At 39.9% G+C, this 24,182-nt stretch overlaps 2 protein-coding genes across 5 annotated transcripts in view; one reads left to right on the top strand and one right to left on the bottom strand.

Annotated features, from left to right (window-relative positions):
- The window catches only part of LOC123349360, a 336,086-nt gene that overhangs the window by 151,922 nt on the left and 159,982 nt on the right, over window positions 1-24,182 (top strand). The gene's annotated exons all lie outside the window — the stretch shown is intronic.
- The window catches only part of CHST8 (carbohydrate sulfotransferase 8), a 211,585-nt gene that overhangs the window by 112,625 nt on the left and 74,778 nt on the right, over window positions 1-24,182 (bottom strand). The window contains exon 2 of the mRNA XM_044987334.1: window positions 8,946-9,038. The gene's annotated coding sequence lies outside the window, so the exon portion shown is untranslated. The remainder of the gene's footprint in view (window positions 1-8,945; window positions 9,039-24,182) is intronic.

The following is a 24,182-nucleotide window of genomic DNA, read 5'->3' as shown; positions in this document are numbered from 1 at the left end:
TTGGAGAGCTTAGCACCATCTCTGTGGGCCCTGAGCCAAAACTTGGGATTGGAGCTGCATGATGAGCCTGGAAGGATGTGAGCATATGTCTTTCTTATTACTCTGGTCAAATGCCAGCCACAGTCTGGGCCTAGTAATTTGTTCTACTTTAGCAGATGTGAAGAGTAAACATAGTTAACATAAAATAGACCATTTGTTTAGGGAGGGAGTGTTTTCTAGTGGTGAGTGATAGGACTCCTGGATTCTATTCCCCACTCTTCTAATGAATCACTGCAGGAGCTTGGGCAAGTCGGTTAACCTCTGTGCTTCAGTTTACCCATCTGCAAAATAGAGACACTACTTACCTACCCTGCTGAAGTGATACAGGACCCAATTAATACTTGCAAAGTACTTTGAGATCCTTGGAAGGAAGCTGTTATAATAAATATATGATAAAGATATACTTAGAGAGGTTGTGGGATCTCCATGGTAGCAGGTTAAGAACAGATTAGACAATCCCCTGTCAAGAATGGTCTAGATAATAATTAGTCCTGCCTCAGTGCAGGGGACTGGACTAGAAGACCTTTCGAGGTCCCTTCCAGTCCTACATTTCTATGATTCGATGATATAAATGTAAATTGTTAGTAGTATTTGCAATGTCATATATGTAATCAATTCCTAAAATTAACTTTATTAGGGACAAACAGCTGAATAATTTTAATTATACATAGATGGGATAAACCCCACACTAGCGCTGAAGGGATGCTAAGGGGCAGTTCTGGCCCAAGTGACCTGAACCTGTTTTGGCCCTGAAACTGTAGAGCATGCTCCAGCTGGAAGAAAGGAGCCAAACAATGTAGATGGGGGAACAGAGGAGATCTACCCTGAGAGCTCCTGAGCAAAGCTGCTACAGAAACATTCCCCTGGAGAGGAAGCTGAGCTGAAGGTTTAGTTAGCATTTTCTCCCCTCTGCTATCTCAAGTTGGACTTTGAGACCTAGGAGTGGGGAAGATGGGTAGGATGTGGCCCAGGGAGGCAGGCTTGAGTTACACCTAGATGCCTGACATCATTTGCCTTTCATAGGGCCCTGGGTAGGAGCCTGGTGGAGTGGGAGGGTCCGGTTCTCTCACCAAACACGTTTCCCATATAGGGACATAAACCTCACTTCTTCCCCTCCCAGGAGTAAAGAGAAGTTAGACACATTGAAAGTCTCAGGGCAGGGATGAACCACCTACAGAAGCCAGGAGGTAGACTGAGGGTTCTTCCTTGTTATAAGGACACAGAGCCTTCTACAATTTGTTGGATGCTGCTAAAGGGGGATTGAGCTAAAACTGGTGACCCAGCTGGAGGGCCAAGGTCTCCACCCACCAAAAGGTGGGCGATCTCTGTGTTGGAGGAGCTGCTGACAGGAGGCATGAGAGATTGAGAGGGTGAAATTGGGGGTCCAATGACTTAACTGCTAAGTAACGCCACCGGGAAGCCTGGCATCCTATCATAACAGATCACAATAAAAGAAAATGGAAGTTTAAAAAATCCTTAGGGTACACATACAGAAAATGTATTCAGTTCAGATGGCACTAAAATTAGCTATAAAAGTATAAAACATTTTTGAATAAAGAAAGCTAAAGTTCCCAGTAAAGAAAATTTGTGAAGTTATTCAGTAAAAGTTACTTTCTGCATCAGCTCCTGAGTTTAAAGCTATCTGACAGACTAAAAGCATTCAAAGCAGCTCATACCTAATTCCATCTGCCAGTAACAGCTTCTTCATTATAAAGAAAAGGAGAGAAGAAAATACAAAGGAAGCCTAATGTAATAAACCTATATATTTGCCACCTCGTTTTCTGTCACATATAATTGCAGTTATCAGTCTCCATTTATAATCCAATAATTCTCTTAGCAAATGTTTGTGTAACTCAGGCTTTGCCTGATAGTGAGGTCTATAGATTCTGATTGAAGACCTGAAGCTATACATTTTGATCTAATTTTTGCAGGGTGTTTTTGAAACCCAATTTTTGTAAATGGATTTTACACCTACGTTTTCCAAGAGCTGCACAGGATTTAACCAGGCACATTTTGATGGGAACTGTGTGCTTAGAAGGGACTGCATTCTTTAGGAAGTGGTTTGAAAATGTAGGGGTAGATGTCATTTCTCAAGTAGATGTTATTTAGGTGTCTTTCATGGCAATCTGTCAATGGGCCTGTCCAAAATTCTCTGATACTGCCAATTGTATTTCATGCCCTGTACTTATGACTCACAAAAAAAAGAACTGTAAGTGTACTACCTTTTACATCTTTGGCAATATGTAGGTTAGAACTAATAGAACTAACTTAGACAAAATTTATTTTTGACTTTCTTGTATAGTAATGTTTAGAATGAAAATGTTGGATGATTTATTTAAGTAAAAAGAACAGGAGTACTTGTGGCACCTTAAAGACTAACAAATTTATTTTAGCATGAGCTTTCGTGAGCTGCAGCTCACTTCTTCGGATGCATAGAATGGAACACACAGACGGGATATTTATACATACAGAGAACATGAAAAGGTGGAAGTATGCATACCAACAGGCAGAGTCTAATCAATTGAGATGAGCTATCGTCAGCAGGAGGAAAAAAAACTTTTTGAAGTGATAATTAAGATGGCCCATAGAAGGTGTGAGGAGAACTTAACATAGGGAAATAGATTCAATTGGTGTAATGACCCAACCATTCCCAGTCTTTGTTTAGGCCACAGTTAATAGTATCTAGTTTGCATATTAATTCAAGTTCAGCAGTTTCTCTTTGGAGTCTGTTTTTGAAGTTTTTTTGTTGCAAAATTGCCACCTTCAAGTCTGTCACTGAGTGGTTAGAGAGGTTGAAGTGTTCTCCCACTGGTTTTTGAATGTTATGATTCCTGATGTCAGATTTGTGTCCATTTATTCTTTTGCGTATTTAAGTAAGAAATCTATAGAGCAAGATTCTTAGGTTCAACACCAATCTGACACTGCTCAGGAGGATTTGTGACCCCTGACATAAGTAAGAATAGCTTTATGCCAGATGCACATGGACCCAAGGGGCTTTTTCAGAAGCTGGGGATTGGCACGATGCAGGGATGGCCTGACCACACCCTTTATTCCCCAGCAACTGGGAGCAAATTGAGAAATTGCCATGAGAAATTGCTCCAGGTAAGGGAAATACACAAGTGGTTTGATAAGCTTGCTTTATTATGCATTGGAGGATTAGGGTCAGAGACAACAGCGAATTTAGAAAAAATGCATTTTTCAGTAGGAAAAACATGCACACGATAACTCTTTTTCTGAAAGATTTATTTTCAAGATTTGAAACCCTTATAGAAAAATAATTAGATCTCATTAACACTGTGATCTTCTATTGCTTCCTTAGAGGGAGCTCCACTAACTAAGTAAATGTCAGTTGTAAAGGCAGATAAATTTACTGGAGGACTAGATTAAGACTAAGACCTTGACTGTTGCATTTCGCAACTTCTGATAACATTGCTACAACTGCACAAAGTTAAACTTCTGGGCTCAGAATTCCAAAAATGTGTACGTACAAATGTATATGTATTGTTTGTCAGCAACTGAAGTAAATGCATGTGTAAATGACCAGTTAGATATCTAACTGGCAGTTTGTATGCACAGTCATTGGAATTATGGACACAGCTTCACATATATTTCATATGCAACAATCACCGAAAAGCCAAGCCCAAATAAGAATGAATCCATAGGTACATAACACTTTTGAATTATGGTTTTCAGTGTGAATGGGTGAAGAACTCCACTCTTGAGGTGGGGCTAGCATTACACCCATAGAGGAGAGGACGGAATCCTGGAGGAAGCATCACAGCCTTATCATAGCACTTCTGGAGACACCAAACTTTTGTTTCCTCACTCCCAAGCACCCACTAATAGAGGATTGAGAGCAGGCCGCTCCTCTGACCTTGCAGTGCAGACCAGAGACCAAAACATCTCTCTCATTCCTTTCCATGTGTGCTCCATATAAAATGCTATCCACCAACACACAATGCAGGGATTCACACTATCACTCTGGCACTATTGGGGAAAGATCACATACACTTGAGAATGGCCACTAATTGACTTCTCCCATGTCAGTCATGGATGTCTGAGCCACAAACACCAAATGTCCTAAACACTCCTACAACACCCTCTCTGTACCTTTTCTATTCTGGAGGGCAGATGCATTGTACAATTAGTTACACTTCCCAATTAGTGGTAGTTATCCCACCAGTAAGAGGAAGATGAAGATTGGTGTTGGAACCTACTAGTACAAATTTCTAATTTTCTGATTCTCCATTTTTTAATAACTACAATGTTATAATAATGTTTTAAATAAACAGACTTCTCTCCTCAAATGTAATTCTGTCTTAAGGGTTTTTTTGGGGGGGCAGTCTGCAAATTTTCTATACGGGGCAGGACAAGTCTGCTACCAACAGAATATTTAGCAATACAAAAGCCAGAAATATACAGTGCATGCTGTTGTTGGAACCCAGAAGAAAACTTGGAAGTTCTGCCTTCTGGGAAAACCTAACACAACTAGCCTGATTTGCAGACACGTGGGGGTGGGAATTTTTAAAAGCACTGATGTGACTGACTTAGGAGCACAAATCTCACTGATTTGAAAGTCAGATATTTTTTAAAATCTCACTCACAACCAGATAATTAGGACTTGTCTAGATGAACACTTCATTCTTGGGACGCTGGAGTGTAAATCTACCCTGCTCTAGCCTGCCACACACTCAGTGTCTATATATACCCTATTGCTAAGCACTAAAAGTTCCTTAGTGCTCTTTGATCTACCAAACTTTCGAACAGAAGTAGATTAAAGCATAGTAGGGAACTTTTAGTGTCCAGCAACTGAGTGTGCGGCAGATAGCAGGGTAGCAGCTTGCCAAAAATGAAGTGTTGATCTAGAAAAGCCCTTAGTTTCTAACATGTAAATTATTTGCCATCAGTAACTGCAATTTCATGTTTGCAGTTGACTGTAAGTACAAATTAGGCTAACATGGACCCCTTTACTCGTGTGGTCCTGTTTGGGGTTCAGCGGGGTCCCTGGTAGCCAATCTGCATTGATGCCTTACAGCCAACTTTAAAAATCGAGACCGAATAGTTTCAACAGGAGACAATGTTCACCGGCTGTGTGGCGACATTTCAGTATGCCCAAGTTAAAGTCACAGGAGTGTGAAGGAAATAAGATATTTACTGCTTCAGAACACTTGTTTTCTTAATTTCTCCTGCACAGTCTTGTTTTCTCACATGAAATTTAGATCCCACACATTTTTCACCCTCAGCCAGCCCATTACGCCAGTGCCCCCGCTCCCCTTTCTTTTCGGTCTTGGTTGATAAAACACAACATATTTTCTGTGGGTGTTTTTAGTCAGCAGCCATGTAAAGTACACAACAGGACAGTGTGCAAGGCAGCTCTTAATGAATGATTCTGCTGGAAGCTATTCCTAAGCCCATCCATCTTTTAACCAGCAAAATCTTTTTTAAGCTGTACATCAAAGGGCCCCGGTAGTGCACTAGGCCAGCCCACTGTCCTGGCTCTCCAAATCCCTTCCTTCCTCGTGTGGGTGTGGGAAGAAGGGCTGTTCTGATGCCACTATTATAATAAGCAATGTGTCTTCTCTTCCTGTGCTGCTGCTTTTCCTTCGCTGCTCTCATGTGCCATCACAGATGAACAAATATGGCACAGCAAGAGAGGAGCACCTGCCCCGTCATGCTTTGCGAGAGCGTTCCCATTTCTGCCCACTAACTGCTCAGGGTTATGTATAGACATTTCAGCTGGTATCTTAACAGATTTTCTTTCTGTATCCATAAACAGAGGTGTCATGCTCCTTAGTGAGCTACTGCAGCTGAGCCCCAAAGAGAAAAGAACCTATGTGGAGTGACGTGGGCTGAGGATAGTACTTCACTCTTAACCTCTCGAAATGAGATCATCATGCTCTGGGCTCAAAGCTGAGGGACTAGATTATGTTCATTTCCAGTCTCTCTTGCCCAGCAGGAACTCTACTCATGTTCCCACCATCAGTTGTCTGACAAAATCCATCTAACCTCTCTAGTCCTCTCCTAACCCCCACACTGAGGAGCCTGCATCCTCCTCCTCCTGGTGCTGCTACTGCACATTGTTATTCATGTGCTGCTCCTTCTCTTTACTGTGTGTGGAAGAGGCTGGCCAGAGGGGAGATAAGGTTTATAGGTGGCAGAGGCCTGTCATGCAGAGTGATGTTCTTCTAGCACTTATATGGGGAAATGGAGGGTCATAGTGGTGGAAAGGGTCTCTTTCATCTGCTGGGAGAGAGGAAGAGGAGTGGGAAGCTGGTGGGGGTGGGGACTGGGAAGGAAGAGAGGAAGAAACTGTTTTCTAAGATCCCAGCCCTCCCCTTGTAATTCTAAGGATGCGTAAACAATTCCATTGGTTCTTAAGCGTTAACAAACCCTTTTGACTGTTGGTTGAACACAGGTGCTTTGTTTTATGGCTTAGTAGCTCTAAATGTGACAGGTGTATAATCATGTACTCTATCAATACTCTGCAATAGTGTTAGAAGAGCATGGGAAAGCTCAGATGTAAGTGGTCAGTGACATTTTCTATCAGCCCCAATAAATCTGTTAGCTTAAGAAAAAATTGTTTGAAAATGAAGACATGCATGGCTGATACTGAAGCAGAACTTGTTTGTGCCTAATACATTGGAGTGTTTGTTCAAGAACAGTTAGTTCATCCTTGTGAAAATATTACCCTTGCCATGTTGCCAAGGTCACTATCTGCTTAGGTTATCTGGTGCACTGGGACACATTTCTAAATCAGGGAAGTCCTTGGAAAGGTTTATTTCAATGTCTGGACTTCAGCTTTGCTGTTATACACCAGTACAGTAAATGTTTCTTATTATTCTTAATACAAATAGAGAAATATCCTTGCTCATTTGGGTCAGCAGCATACAAATGAATTACTACTATGTACCACAAGGAGAGCAAATAATTAAGTTACAAGAAAAAGCTACCCCAGTATTGAGCTACTTCCTTCATGCTGCAGAATAGAAGTGAAACATGTCATATCCGTCTGTGGTCTCGGAGCACAAGGTGGTTGTTTGCTAGTGTAACCCACACCAGGAGAGTGTGCACCTTTGTCCGTCTTAAAGGGCCTTGTCCACATAAGAGCCTTATGCGCTTCAAGTTAAGTCTTTTAGCTCAAATGGTATATGCTTTTAGTGTGTAAGATCCTGGGTTCAAATCCTACTGTTGGTCCAAGTGAGGTTGGGCTATGCCAGCACAGCTAGCATAGATCAACCTTCCTAGAGGTAACACGCCTGAGTATGATGTGGGGCCTGACTAGCAAACAGCTGCCAGACTATCTTGGGGGCATACACACTACCTGTTCTACAGGCATAGTAACTGCTGCTGGGAAGTTTATCCTTGGAGGTATTAAGTCTGCTTGTGGCCTAGACCCTCCCATCTAGTGTCCCATCTCTGGTTGTTGGAAATATTTGCTACGAGCAGTCGCAGATCTGTTACATGCCATTGTAGGAATCTCATCATACCATCCCCTTCATAAACATAATTAAATCTTAATAGGAAAGCATAAAATTAGTATAGTAGAATTCTCTTAATTGGGGTACCACAGTGGACCCATTATCTTGCTTGAAGGGAAAGTAATTTAATTCTTAGAGCTATGTATGTGTCACAGTTGTATGTAGTACAAAGAATTCAGGGGTGGTGGTGAAGTCTAAAAAGAAAAAATACTGTACTGGTTAAAATACATAATGAAATGTGTGGTTTTTTTTTTCATTTATAGTCTTTATATGGCAGCTTCTTTATCAAAAGATCAGAACTAAGCATTCCATGCCTCTTCAACACCGAGTGAAACACCTCTTAACTTCTTGGAACTAGCCAAATATGTCTCCAGTAGGTAGAATATTTGCCTGGTTTCATTAAGCAGCAGTTATTGCTATTCAGTATCATGAATCTAATTCGTTTTTCTAGAAAAAATCTTAATAAAATAGCCATTCCAATTAAGAGCATCTTGATTAAGTGGCAAAGAGTGTACTGTCCTCCCAAGATTTTTGACAACTCTCAGGAGATTCCTCTGATGCAACGTCCGTACCCAAAGAATTTTAGAAATACAGGAAAACCATGAAAGATGACTGAATTTTTCATATAATTCAGTATACAACCTATACTTTAATTAAAAACAACTCCCAGCAATCTACAATACCTTCAGCATTGCCAGTAGGGGAAACTACACCACAAGATTAAACCTGACTGACAGGAGATTTATAGTAAGAGAATATTTAGGTGTCCAAATGCATAATTATTTATGTATTTAGATTTATGAACATGTATATTGGTGCCCACTCCATGCTCTCGACCCCCACCCTATAAATGCAAAATACAATATAAAGGACTTTACATTCCACCTTGATACATTCAACTATCCACTATCTAACAAGAGGGTAATAAAATAAGTCCAGTCTGCCTGATTTGTGCAGACAATACCATGATACAGTATTTCATAGAGTAATTGAATGTGGAAATTAGATCCACAGATGCAAGAGAATTTTGACACCTACATTGGCATGCCTAAATATACTATCAGGACAGATAGTATATTCCATAATTCTGAGCTGCAGAAAGACTAAAATATACATGAGCTCTCAACAGCTCACTCTCTGACCTTCACAATGAAAAATTCAGATTTTGTATCTTCTAAATTGTATTTTTTTATTTCAAACATGGTTTGATAGGGGAGTTAAACAGTTGATTTGGGTAGAAAACCAACCTTCTATGGTGAATTTAAAACTTATTTCAATCTCCTGCAGTATTCTCTGTTTGCTTATTACCAAAATCCACATTATCTGCCAGCAATACAAAGGGTGAACGTGATTAACCACCCACTCCCTTGGAACAAGTGGTATCTTGATTCATCTAATTTAGAACATCTGAAGCTGTCAACTACTTACCATCTGCTGAGGGTACCTGCTGGAGTCTGAGATGCCATGTTAGCTATAGACTGGTCCAGAGATCTCAGATAAAAATCTCTCAGGTTTCCTGATCTGCATTTTGAGAACATATTTACTGGTTTCAATGTGCCCAGCTAAGAACTATGCAACATAAATTACTGCAAAGACTGTAACTATACTGGTCTCCAAATCAAATCTGTAAAACCCCTTATATAACCGGTCACAATCTCTGTAGTGAAGAACAGGAGCATACAATGTGTGGGTGTGGGTGTATTTGTTTACTTCAGTGTTGGATATATTCAGTTCCCTTCCTGGGGAACTTTCCATTCTGCAGATTGATCTGTATGAGAGACCCTCTAAGGGACCCACTAACTTTTCTAGCACGCCAATTTCTTCCTCCTTGGTTCCCAAACTATTGTGTATCACTAGTGTTCCATGGAATACAGTTTGAGAGTCATTGGAATATGAGAGAGAACATCTGCACCTGCAAAGAAATGCAGTTGTTTCCCCCTAAGTCTTCATGATTTAATATTTTGTTCTCGGTGATAGTGCCCACCTGACAAAAACAGCCATCCCAATTGCCATGCAGTACAAGTAGAAAAAACAAGTGTGGCCAAGGGACTCTAGAAGTGGTTCATATGGGTCATGGATGAGGCATAATTAATGGGACGGTGTGATAGTTTAGACTATTTGCCATCCTGTACCTAGTATGTGGATAAAGAGATAACTTACGTTATCCGGTCAGGCAACCTAGCACCTTTCATGGGCATTAACATTAAAACATAATTTACTGTTGTCTGTTTTAAATCAGATTCTGCTTTAAATCAGATTCCGCCCTCTCCCCACCCCCCGCCCCCCGCAACTAAAATGGCTTTAATAGGTTAAAACTCTGTTAGTGGTAGAATAACAAATGGAAACTGATCCCAAATTCTAATGCCTTTTGCCATGCTCTATGGAGGAAAGGCAAAATGATATCACTGTTAAATGGGAAATGTAGCATGAGAAACTACATAAAAATAACATTAAGGCTCAGACTGAAAGCAACAAAGACAAAGAAACTCTGAGTTATGATTACCATTGCCCGATTGTACCAAATCACTCTAGATACCCAGTGACATGCTCCAAAGCCCACTGAAGCCAATGAGAGTTTTTCCATTGACTTCAGTGGTCTTTGGCTCCGGTGCCAGGGTCTTATCTGTGTAAACAATACAGACTTAACTTTAGGTTTTGTTGCCAGTTGGTTTATTATGGTTAGATACATGTGAATTTTTCATTTTATAATCTGAAACCATGCAAAACTTGGAAGGTTTGGGGTTCTAACGTGTAAACAGAACTAGTACAGATTCATGAATGTTTAGGAGTCAGGAGTCTATTCCCAAACTCTGGGCCTGTATATGACAGTGCAGCATGTTGAGAAAGAGACTAAAATACTCTGGAAATCCTACTGAGAATGTAGAATATTTTCAAAAGCACCTAACTTATTTAGAAGCACAGGTCACTGGCACTTGTGCTCTTATTCCCGTGACTCTTTAAAAAAAAATCTCCATCTGGGAAGCATCCATTTCAGGGTTTTGTACCCTCAGATAAAATATAAATAATTGGTATTGTCTGTGTGAAGAATACATATTTTATTTGTTTCAAATCTGTCTACTGTTTTGTGTTTTGGGGCAGAAACTACCTTTTTGGTCTGATTCTTCCGCTCTTTTGACTTGTGCAGCCTTAAGGAAAATAGGCATAGGCATTTGTGTACGGTTCAGTAGGGATAGGCATTTGGGCATGGTTCAGTAGGACTTTATGTATAGCAAAGTAACAAACTTTGCTCAGTTTTTGTAGCTTCCAGAACGCCTTAAAAATCTGCCCTTTTAAAACTATACTGTGGCTGTTCAGAAAACTTCCATAATGCGAAGGGTCAGGTTAAGAGCTAAGCTTCTGGTTTTTTGACTGCGCTGGGCGGTAAAGTCCTGTATTCTCAGAGCGAGTGTCGAATGGGCAGAGGCTGTGCTACATTTTGTATCATGCCCCAGGAAAGTGCTTCAACCCGGACCCAGAGGGACAATCTCTAAGCATGAGAGAATACTTTAGTCTCTTGGCCTTCTCATCTGAGACTGTCAGCAAAGATGCAAACTGTAGCAATACTTCAGTCCAGTAGGAATGGGACTGATACCAGCCATTCACCATATAGGCAATTAAACAGGCATTGGATGTATGTTGTTTTCAGTCACTGCTAGAAGTGGGCCTGAACAAAAGCTACTACAAATGATTATGAACATCTCTCATATTTGGAGAATATCAGAATTGGATGCTGATTCAAATTTCACCACCTCTCTATATCATGGGCCAAATGAACACCCTGGATCCAGTCACCCATGAACTTTGCTAAGTTCAAACTTTGGGTCCCTCTCTGACCACTTACTGATGTGTGGTGGATGGAACCAGTGCTGTGGAAGTCTTTATGGTTTGTTACCAATACCTTGAGACAGCCACTTCCCTAGGTTAGGCTGTAAACTATGTTTTCAATTATGCTGAGCTAAAAGAGAAGCTGGGTAATAAATGTAAGTGGGAAAATGCTGCTTGACTTCTAAACAAATACCTTAGCGTTATCCCAGCATTTTGGAAGGAGGGTCTTGTGGTTAAGGCACTGGAACTCTGGAGTTCTGAATTCCATTCACAGTTCTGACCAAACTTCCAGCATGACCTTGGGCAAGTTACTTAATTTCTCTGAGCCTCAGTTCTCCAACTGTAAAATGAGGATAAAAACTTCCTTTCTCCCTCCCTTTGTCTTGTCTCTTTAGAATGAAAGCTCTTCAGGGTAGAGAATCTCTCTGTGTATTTATACAGCACCTTGCACAAAGGGGGCCCAATCAAGATCTAGGCCCTATCGTAATACAAACAAAAAATAATTAGGCTCAAACCAAAACCGAGAAAAGGAACAGCCCATCAGAGATTTTCATTCTCCTCTGCCCTGTCTCTGTCTTTTCCCCTCAGCAAAACAAAGAGTAAAATGTCCAGAAATTATTAGTTTTGAACAACAAATAAACCTGGAATCCAGATCACACTTCACTGGGTGAGTTGATGATCTTAATGGAGTTTTGTTTTTAAGTAAGCATCCAGGGGATTCCAAAGCTAGTCTTCAGCATGGGGCTGTCATTGCAAGCACTGGAGCGAAACTACGCAAAGAAAGGGAACAGGAGAAAAACAAAAATTTTCTAATGGTGAAATAGAAATAATAGGGACACAAGTCATCACTCTGATTCCAGTTCTATGACAGTGAAATTCCATTGCTTTCAATGGAGTTATGCTGTAATAAAATTGGAGTAATGCAGTAAAGCATCAGACCTTTTGTTTCAACTTGGGTGGCCTTGCTAGGTGGCCTGAAGTACTCCAGTTCACCATTCCAGAGTGCACACAGCTCGATTTCTCTTAGTTTAACAAAGCACAATGTTTGACAGACTGTTACAAAATATTTCTCTCTTTCACAGAGGGCTGTCTGTTTGCTTGTAACGAATTCATCATTTTGATAACAGGCTGTAAAATCATTCCTTAAATAGAAACATTTATCCTTATTCTATCAGTAAAAATGTCTGGCTAGGAGATTTGGAACTAGTCAAATGATTCATATTGCAGGTAAATTTTATCATTTTCAGAGTGAGGAAGAAAGTAATTTCCATTTCTTTTTAAAGCGCAGTGAGACAATTTGCCATGAGGCAGCTCTGTAAGGTAAATTGTGATGTGTCACACTGCACACTTAGTTTTGGAAGAGGAAGGAAGGGAGAGTTTAAATGCTTGGCTGAAGGCAGAAGTTCTGTTCTCTCACATTTCCGTTCTCTCACACTGTCAGTGGTACATCTGACACCTTTTTTCAATCAATCTGCAATATCTCTCTTACACCATTTTTATTGCTTACATAATATATTAGACACAGTTTAATCACTGAATGCACACATCTCCCTTCTGCCTCTGCAAAGCCTTTGTAAAACTAGTACCTTTAGTAGAGTGACTAGATGTCCCAATTTTTGGGGCTTTTTCTTAGATAGGGGCCTATTATCCTCCACCCCCTGTCCTAATTTTTTCACACTTGCTATCTGATCACCCTAACCTTTAGATTTGGGGGAGGGAGGGAGCGGGCGGAAGGAGGGAATGCTGATATCTGTATATTTCTTTGCAGTAGGACATGAAACCATCAATACTGAGTCAAGCTTGTATCTAGGTTTGTTTTTCTTTTCTTTCAAAGCAGTGGTTTTCATTTCTGAAAGTGGCATGCATGCCAGGACTGTATTTTTGTTTCTAAATTTTCCACTTTAGGAGCAGTGGGGGAACCAGACATTGCTAAATGAAAATTCTCAATATCCTATTTTTACAGACACCTTCACAACAGACTTTCCTCTGACTCCTGCTGTCTGAAATTGCACTGTTCCCATAACTAGTGCCTTTCAATAACTGTTCTCGTGTCCATTGGATATATTTGCTGACCATGTCGATTTTTATTTAAAATGGCCAATATGGACTGTGCACAAAGGCAGTCACTTTGCTTATAGGCCTTAAGTTAAAGTGACACTGTCAAAGTTAGTCAGGCTCAAAATGTGACCTGCCTTTAAAAAACAAACAAAAAAATGCCTGCAAAATCCATGTAATTCTCCATGCTTATTCCCCTTTCTGCCTCTTCTCCGTCTCCCAAGAAATCCTTCAGGGCTCTTTTTCTAAAGGAAAAAAATCAATTCCAACAAAAAAGCACCCATGAAAAGTTGTATAATACACCAAAGTGATGGTTTAAACTGAAGTGGTGGAGAGGAGAGTTGTTTGGGGGGCACGATATTAAGGAAATGGACCTTCCTACTTCCAGGGGGTTACTATAATAAATGAAGAAAAATAACTGGCTACTATCTTTTTTTAAAGGCAATATTAGAACATTGAGTGGATCCAGCAATAATCATTCCTAATGTTTGTTAATATACTAATGCTTCCTTATCAAAACTTTTCTTCTCTATCATATTTTTATGCCATTTAATGGTCAATAGCTTAGCTGATCTTTGCTTATAGCCTTCACATATACTTGTAGCCATTTGCTATGAATTAGAAAAATATAAAATCACACTAAAATACAATATAATTTTAGAAAAATCATAACATTTTCTTTTGCTTGGAGTGATGCAAAGATGTAGAAGCAAAAGTCCAAACGGTTTTAAACTCACCTGCGTACAGCTTTTATTTGCTAATTCAAAACTTGGTCAGGTTTCTTTGAAAGGGTCACAGATTAGGGTGAATTGTTAAGTGTACCTGGAGGTGATTTATGACTTCAGGTGGAAACTAGATGCTTTTGCATAGTTGTGACATGAAATGAGGTATATTTGATGCTGTCAGATACTTTTGTTTGGGATTTGGGGTTCACTCTATACTCAAAGCAAAACTTAGTGAACCTGTGTAAACCAAAATAAAAGTTTGCTCAAACCCCTGTAAACCAAAACCATTGAATGTTGCACATCTCTATTTCTGGAGCATCCTTTTTGTATTATTATGAATTATGTCCATGTACAAAATGCCAAGTATTATAGTCTTCTGACATTATTTCCACAAAGAGAAAGGGCTGCATCCTATTATTGTTGTATCACTTAGCCTAGCTGCTCAGACCGCTTACTTTCTACAGTGAAGAAGTGGCACTTTATTAATCTGTTTCATCAATATCAAGTTACTTTGCACATACAGGGAAAAATTATCATTTCAGAAATGGATCTCATCTAATGTGATCACGATTGTTTATATGCATTCATCACTGGTGTTCAATCTACAGTGGCAGTGTCTAACCCATTTAGATATAGCTCAGTTATTTCATTAATGTGGCATGCAATAAGTTTAGCTATCTTTATTTCCCCACCCCTGCTTAAATGCATCTCAATATACTAGCAGGTTTTTGGTTCTCAAGACATTAACCCCCCCCCCAAAAAACAAAACTAAATTTCAATGCAGAATCTTTTATTCTCATAAATGCCTATTATTGTGTGGTTTAGAGGGCAGAGAGAGAACCTGTTTTGAATACTATATGTGTAAATGTTTAATAAGTAACTATGGATTTAAGCTCTCCTGAAGCATCAGGTTCTAATGAGTTCTTCCTTTATATGAATATATTCTTGTTTTCTTGTGACTTTGGTGCCTTTCATTCATTATATGTAAAGCACAATTCTTTCAAGTACAACTTGTTTATATGCAGAGGTAAATAATATAGAATCCATATTCTGGAGATTGTAGTATTTATTATTGGGTGCAAGGAAGGTTATACTATATTTCTGATTCATACTTTTGGCACTTCTTATGATTCAGTACACGAACCATTTATTCTTTTTCAATAAGTTATTTCTGAGCCCCTTGAAAGCTGGTCCAATTTAATAATAATATATGATAGGAGACTTTCATGAAAATTAACTCCATAATCTCTCCTTATTGGTGAGGGGAGGGGCAAGAGAAAGAGCTCTACAATTGGTCAGCCTGTAGAAATATTTTGTTTGTTTTTTAATTACAATTTAGAAATTTATAAAAGTTCATTAATGACTGTGATTGAAAATGCAGTGTTGTTGTAGCCATGTCGGCCCCAGGATATTAAAGAGAGAAAGTGGGTGAGGTAATATCTTTTATTGGACCAACTTCTGTTGGTGAGAGAGAGAGAGAGATTTTTGACCTTAATCAGAGCTCTGATTAAGTTTCCCAGACCAAAAGAACAGCTTGAAAGATTGTCTCTCTTACCAACAGAAGTTGGTTTAATGAAAGATATTACCTCACCCACCTTTTCTCTCTCGATTGAAAAGTTATTTAGGCCAATTTTATTATATTTGTTCTACCAATGGTGTAATCCACTGAAAAAGAGATGGTCCTTTTAAACAGTGCCGAAGGATTTGTGGTTTAACTGAGCTCTGCTTTAAATGAGGGACTCAGCATGTTTTAGATTCATAGCAGATTCTCTCACAATGTGGATTTCAGTATTGGCAGTCAGGGTCTTAGCATAGAAATTAAAGACGAGAAAGGTCCTTTTAGGTAGTTTAATCTCCCCTTCCTTCCACTTACATACAGGATTGTTATCTACAGGGAAAACTCCAATGCTTTTTCTGTCTTGTTTTAAACTCCTCAAGTGACAAGTCTTCCAAAATGTCCTTTGGGATACTAAACCACATTTGGAAGGGCTCAATGTCAGGGGTAAGGCTGGGTTTTTCAAAGGAATTAGGTACCTGAATCCCATTATATTTGGGCAACTAACTCTCCTTTTAAAATCCAAGCCTATACCTTGATATTTATCCTGAATTTTCCTTTGCCTAATTTCATCCCTTTCTTTTTAATCACACCCCTTTTACCACCCTTAACAATTCCGCTCCATCCTTTTGTTCACTCCTTTCAAATGCCTGTAATTAATAAACCCACCCTCCCTTAGTTACCATTTGGCCAGGCTATAAATGTTTAGTTGCTTTAAACATCCCTTATTCATTTTTGTTGCTCTTCTCTGAATTCTCAGCGATGTCACTAGCATGCTTCAAGCTATATGCACCATCCTGGATACAGGTTCTACAGTACCATGTATGAGAAGCTATGTTGTCTCTCTAGTTTGTGATATGAATGTGCCCTTGGATGTTAGGTACAACACACATGTAATACCATAACTAAAATATCAGCCTCCTCCTCTGAATGTTGCCCAAAATTATAAAAGCCAAAGAAAACTGCTTTCTCGGGGAATGTAGAAATCCAGGTCTCCTTTCTACTAAATTCTTATGTTTCCCTTTTGCCTTTTCCCCCTGCTGCTACCAATGGTATTGTCTATAAGGCAGGCTTCAGTTACCAGCACTGGAAAGAGAAGGATTAAACCAATCAGAAGCAGGGCGTATAGGAGACAAAACATACATTGAGAAGACAGTAAATCTCAAAAGCAGCGTGATTGACAGAGTCAACCTTCACCCACCCAAGTGAATGGAAATTCCTTGATATGTCAGACACACGCTGAAGCATTTCTAGCACTTTTTATAAAGCCGTTGTTGATGCTGGCCACTAAAGTAAATCTTTATGAAATGTAACGTTGTGCTATGATACCTGCCATTTTCCTTCATGGAAAATGGTAATTTTCCTATCAAACAAAAAATGCCTCACTAACATCTTTCCGTCTCCATTGCCTATGATCACATTTGCTGTTGACTATTGTCCCTCGTCATCTTCTCTCATTATTATATTGACTTACTATACAAGTATAGCACCTTCCAATGTATTTTTGTGTTATCTATCCCTTTCAATAAAAAAATCTTCCCTTTTCCTAAGCTGAATCTTCTCCATTTTCTTCTTTCCTTATTTCTAGCCCCTCTAGGTCCCTTTTCATTTATCCTACCTGCCCTCACTGATGATCATAACATCCTTTACTTTCATATTGACTGATTTCTCAGCTGACCCAGGAGAGATAAATATCACCCCAGAAGGGTCCAGTCAGATATATGAATTTTCATGACCCCTTTTATATTTATAAGATTGACAGGGGGTTGGCTTAGCAAAGAGGCAATGGGACTCAATTCCCAAAACTAAGTAGGAGTATTTGCTCTTCAAACTGCTATAAAGCTAAAGAATGTGTCAATAAAAAAGGAATAAAATCAATGGACCATACTCTTCAGAATAGGAATTAACTCTTTCTTTTACGACTAACTAAAAGGAGGTAGGCAATCAGGATGCTCAGACACAATATTATATTACTGTCTTTTCACCGCCAGTCAGCGTACTTGTAAGGATGTGATGGAATATTTTAATCCATCATGTACTGTCAGACAGAATTATGTATCATGCTCTTGTGCTGCATTTTAAATGTAAGGCATTAGAAGGGATGGAAAATCATTAATAAATGTAAATGATACATACTGTACTTAGCATGTAAAAAAATGTATGGGTAAACTACAGAGACGCTGAATACTCAGATCTGAGGGAATTTAGGGACCACATTTCTTCTCTTCCTTCAAAAAAATCCTAACTTATACAGTGGTCTCAAGAGATCGATACAGACAGGACACAGCTTTTGTCTTTTTATAAAAATAGACTATCATTAATACCATCCATGACAAAACTCATCGCCATCAGATGTCCAGCCAGGTAGAAGGAGAAGCCGTTGTTCTTTCTGTAAACCGCTCATGCAGTTAGGGAGCACAGAAGACATTCATGACTTACTTTTGTACCCATTGCAAACAACTGATTTATTGGGAATTATGTCTGGAACTGAGCTCCCTCTATCATTTATTAATGTATCATCACCACTTTTTTCCTGCATTTCAAGGTGACCTGTGCACTAGGCAAAATGGACACCTCACCACAGGAAATGCTGGTTTGCTGGCATTGCAAAGGTCATTTCTGGAAATTCTGTGGCCAAGGACTAGTATGTTCAGGCATCATGATTCATTGCCTCAAGCATCTGAAAATGTTTGGTGGCTGTGCAGTGAAGCAAATAGTTAAATATACCAACCCCAGGAGTACACAGGTGGCTCTGTTTTTAAGGGCGGTACTAAAACTGAATTTTTCTATTTGATAAAGCACTACCAGAATGTTATGCACAGCATCAACTACCCACTCCTCTCCCTTTAAGAAAAAGTCCCCTCCCCCACAAACCTACCCCAATAAGATATTTCTATAATCTTATAAAGAAAAAGGGCCAGATAATGCATGAAGTCTCCCACTAGAGAACATGTTATGGCCAATAACAAGGAAGGTGCTCAGATACTGTGGTTATGAGCCGCATTAGGAAACCCTAAGGTAGATAAATAGATGGATTGTTAGAATTTCTGCAGATTCTACATGCCAGACACATCGCTAAAGAAGGTAAACAGGAGCAGTAAATGCTCTCTGTACTACATATTTATTGCATGACAAGTGCAAATTAAAACTGAAGAGCATTTCAAACAAATAATGTCAAACTGGAATAATTTCAAGTATAACTTACTCAGTGATACCACAACATGTATCTATTTAGGCTGATGCATGTCTTTTAATAAGAAACTAAACAATACAGAGCAGTTTCATAAGTATGCATGCAGGTTTGTAATGTACTTTCCACAGCTCCTGGCCCTGCATTCCTTGCACACTCAGTGTTCCTGGGGACTTTAGTGGCAGTTTTGAGAGTGTAAGGAATGCAAGCTTGGAATTTCCTCTTGAAATTCCACTATGAAGCTGGAATGGAAAGTAAGTATGGGCAGGCCTATTTTTAAAGTGATAGATGGCACTTTTATTTCTATGGGGCACTTCCTGGAGCGAGTTGAAATTTCTCTTCTAAAATAAGAAAAGTAACAGATGCAGAATCACAACAGTGGAAGTGCCTCTGAAATAACAAACTGCGTGATTTACCCAGTCACACCGTATTCCAGTTACAATAGAGGACAAATTCTTTGCTGGGGCAACCCAACTGATGTCTCTGGCACTGTGCGTGCAGGGTGTACGTCACTTCAGTATTGGCCCAGCATTTCCAGTGTACATGCAGAGTGGATTCCATCAGGATAAGACAGGCCCAGATTTTCAAAAGCAGAAGCCTGAAGTTAAACTCCTAAGGAAGTGGACTGATTTTTCAAATAGTGAGCACTTAGCAACTCCCACTGCCTCTAGTGAGAGTTTCTGAGTGCTCAGCAGTGTTGAAAATCAGCCACCTTTTAAGAACCTAAATCAGGAGTTACAACCCTGACTTTTAGACGAAGATATTCAAGGGGGCTTCAGGGATTCAGGCACCCAATTCCCAGTGAACTTTCTTAGACCCCTTTAAAAATCACAACCCTGGTGTTGGGAATCTTAGCTAAAATCTTAAACCTGTATCACAAAACTGGCATCATCTGAGTATTGTTAAAAGTCTCTACAATAAAAGTAGTAAGACTAATTTTTTAAAAAATTCTCCAGTTTAACTGTGGCTAGCAATATCTGAAATAAACACGTATTAAGAAGCTATTCACATTTCTCAAGAATCTGTTCCATACTTAAAAATGATTGATACAGTGTTATAACATATTCTGGATTACACAAATTTATTTTATAGTTCATTCATCTGAGAATGTGTCCTAAGAAGAGAGCATTTTATTGCAGTACATTACAGTAAACTGCCCACTCAGTAAATACAAGAAAATACAATGCAGTGGAAAGAGAATCCTATTGTATTGCCCATCCATATTTGGCTTGTGAACTGTCATTCAAGTACTATGACCGCTTTAGTTACTGTCCACCTGAAAATCTGAATAAGAACCTATACCAGGGGTTGGCAACCTTTCAGAAGTGGTATGTCGAGTCTTCATTTATTCACGCTAATTTAAGGTTTCGCGTGCCAGTAATACATTTTAACGTTTTTAGAAGGTCTCTTTCTATAAGTCTATAATATATAACTAAACTGTTGTATGTAAAGTAAATAAGGTTTTTAAAATGTTTAAGAAGCTTCATTTAAAATTAAATTAAAATGCAGAGCTCCCCCGGACTGATGGCCAGGACCCAGGCAGTGTGAGTGCCACAGTAAATCAGCTCGCGTGCCACCTTTGGCACATGTGCCATAGGTTGCCTACCCCTGACCTATACCTACTGATGTGTCTACAAGAAAGCATAAAGAAGGAGAAGCACTCCATTAGGAGAAATAGAAATATTTCAACATGCATTTCATAGTTATCATCCATAGTCATCTTTCAATCATTTTTTTCTGATGCTTGTTATCCATGATAATGCAGACATGACCTCATAGTGCTGACATGGTACTAAAACAGGGACACATCTATTGAGACTGAAAATACAAAGCAGCACAAGAAGCCACTTTTCTGCATGTGTCAGTGATGTTACCAGTGACAATGTGACACCACAGCATATTGCAAAGTGCGGTGAAGTATTTAAAATCTGAATTTAGATTTGTCAGGGATGCTCTACAGCAGCTATTCTCAAACTTCATTGCAGGGGTTAAATAGACTTTCTCTTGTGGGTGGATACCCCTCCCTCCCCCTGTGTATAATTCCAGCTACAAGATGGAGTTTTGGAGTCAGATGGGTAAGTCACATGTCCATGCATGACTCAGAACTTACAGGTAGCAGCCATGGTTCACATGCTGCCTTGAACGTCCTCATGTAGACTTCTTATGTGGATTGGAGCCTTCCAAGATCCATTGTCCATTATGTGCTTCTTGACTGGGGACTGGACTTGCAAATTCCTTTCTAAAGAAGCTGACCAATGCCTTACTAAGGCTATTTAAAATCAAACAAGTATACAGCCAATTTTCATAACTTCAAATACAATAATGACACATGCATACAAATAGGATGAATATATTCAATAGATCATAACCTTTACATAGATATGTTACATGACATATGTAGCATAAAACAAGTTATGTCATATATACATTCATAAGCATATTTCCATAAAGCCTTAGGGGGTGCAACGTCACAAGCCCCACATGGCAGGGCTCTGGGTCCCAGTGCAGGAAGCCTAAGCATGAAACTCCCTGAGCTCAAGCCTCATGGAGATGAAGCCCTGGGCCCCAGAGAGTCTAATGCCAGCCCTGGAAACTCTTTAAAATGAACTCGCAATCCACTTTGGGATCCTGACCCACAGTCTGAGAACCGCTGTTCTACAGAATTCTGATGGGCAATCTTGGGATTTTTGTGTGTACTGTTCTAACAGATTTAGGTATCTCCAAGCATATCCATCCATGGTGAGTGGCCAATTGGGGATAAGAAAGAAAACTCAAGTTTTCCCACCATTTCACTGTGTAATCTTTTTATTACTGTATTTCCTTTTTTTTATTACTGGATTTCCTTTTCTTCACCCTTTTTCCTAATATCTAATCTACATCTCCCTTACTGTAGATTAAACCTGTTACTACTTATCCTAACTTCAGTAGACAGAGAAAAGAATTGATCACTGTCCTTTTTGTACATTTTTGAAGACAGTAATCAGGTCTCACCTCAGTCGTCTTTTCTCAAGACTAAACATGGGCACTTTTTTTAACCTTTCTTCATAGGTTGGGTTTTCTAAACCTTCTATTATTTTTGTTGCTCTTCTCTGTACTCCCTCCAATATGTCCAGATCTTTCCTAAAGTGTAATACTCAAAATGGTACATAGTTACTCCAGATGAGGCCTCAGTGCTTAGCAGTGATGGACAATTACTACTTGTGTCACACATTCAACACTCCTGTTAATACACCTCAGAATGATATTATCCTTTTTCACAACTGCATCACATTGTTGAGTCATATTCAATTTGTGATCCACTGCAACCCCCAGGTCCTTTTCAGCAGTACTACCATCAGTCTAGTTATTCTCCATTTTGCAGTTGTTCATTTGATTTTTCCTTCCTAAGTGAAGTAGTATGCACTTGTCTTTATTGAATTCCCTCTTGTTGAATTCAGACCAATTCTATAATTTGTCAAGGTCATTTTGAATTCTAATCCTGTCCTCCAAAGTGTTGGCAACCCCTCCTAGCTTGATGTCATCGAAAATTTTATGAGCATGCTCACCACTCCATTATCCAAGTCATTACTAAAAATATTGAATAGTACAGGGCCCCACTAGATACACCTTTGCAGTTCGACAGTGAACTATTGACAACTACTCTTTGAGTATGGTCTTTGAACTAGTTGTGCACACACCTTATAATCATTTCATCTAGACCACATTTCCCTATGATGGTGTTGTCTTAAAAGTTTTATCAGTACAAGTCTGTCAGGGCTATGGACTCATGAGTGAGTTATCAGTTGGATGGGATTTTCAGTAGTGCCTATGGGTGTTGGGAGCACAAGTCCCATTGACTTTCAGTCCGTGTCAATAACAAATTCATATCCACATTCTCATGAGTTATGTATGTCACGTACAAACTGAGAAATGTTTAAAAGATTTTATTGGTTCTGTTTGCCATATGCCTCTGCCTCTAAAACCAGGCCTCACCACCATTAGTCCAACAGTAAAGGCCTCTGAACAGTGAAATTATAACAAATATACTATAGAGACCTCTAAACACCATCTAAGTTAGAGCTCTTTTAGGTATGACTGCTGTAAATGAATATTTTCTGCGCAACGGTGTCCCGTTCAGGGGCGGCTCCAGGCCCCAGCACGCCAAGCGCGTTCTTGGGGCGGCATGCCGTGGGGGGCGCTCTGCCGGTTGCTGGGAGGGCGGCAGGCAGGCAGGCCGCCTTCGGCGGCATGCCTGCAGAGGGTCCGCTGGTCCCGCGGCTCCGGTGGACTTTCCGTGGGACCGGTGACTGGCAGAGCGTCCCCTGCGGCATGCCGCCGTGCTTGGGGCGGCGAAATGTCTAGAGCCGCCCCTGGTCCCGTTAGCCAGTTTAGAAGAGATGACGACCAAAGCGTTGGTGACCATGGGGATTTGAGAGTGTGAGGTGCAAAACAGAAATAGTCTCAGAATTTAAACCAGGATGCAGAGAACAACCCGGAGAACAAATAGACACTGTGGTTTCTTCATCTCTGCAAGTGGTGTAATGCACCAGGTGAAACGTGTTTGCTTGTAAGACAGTCCGATTTGCCAGCCTACTCCGTGCTGTGCTATTGAATGCAGATGTAAAACCCTGAGCCCCGCACTTCGCCTCACCTCACCTGCTACACTTCTCATGTCGCAACAGTCTCTCGCTCTAGTTCTGGCAACATGGGTGTGCCAAAATTTAATAAAATTGCTGCAAAACTTGATTTTAATTGAGAAAATTCGAAAATTGCAAGACTGTCCTCCACCTCCCTTCCAAGAGGCAGAGGTTACACCCTGCTCTAACAGGTCCTTTATAATGTATAGTATTTCAGTTCCCGTAGGATGCAGTGTCAATTTAGACCCAGAGCAGACAGTGACAGCCACTCACACCATGCGCCATCATGTGGGATGTGGCACGGCAAGTTCCCTGCTGTTTCCCTATTCAAATAAATGAGGAACCTGTGGGTAAATTACAACTTGTGGTGCATGATCACGGACATTGTAAATGGATGCACTGTAGTTGTCTTAGCAACTACCACATCCCATGAGTTAAAGAACAGCTTCTTAACTCACACACTGATAGAGAGACACTCTGACATTTTGTCTCCACATGGACAAACACCTGTACAGTGTATCAAACGTTGCTCCTGTATATTAGAAAGGAGAAGCCTGTGATAGACTAGTGCATATACATTTACTACTGTAGACGATTAGCTTGTATTCATTCACACATTCCTCAGTTTCTTCTACAGAACATGTTGCCAAGAGGACACATGCACATTAAATTTGCAAAAGAGCAAATTTCCCCCATGTA

The sequence above is a fragment of the Mauremys mutica genome, chromosome 14 (genome assembly GCF_020497125.1).
Source record: "Mauremys mutica isolate MM-2020 ecotype Southern chromosome 14, ASM2049712v1, whole genome shotgun sequence".
Classification (NCBI taxonomy): domain Eukaryota; kingdom Metazoa; phylum Chordata; order Testudines; family Geoemydidae; genus Mauremys; species Mauremys mutica.
This window is presented reverse-complemented; position numbering and strand designations above follow the sequence as displayed.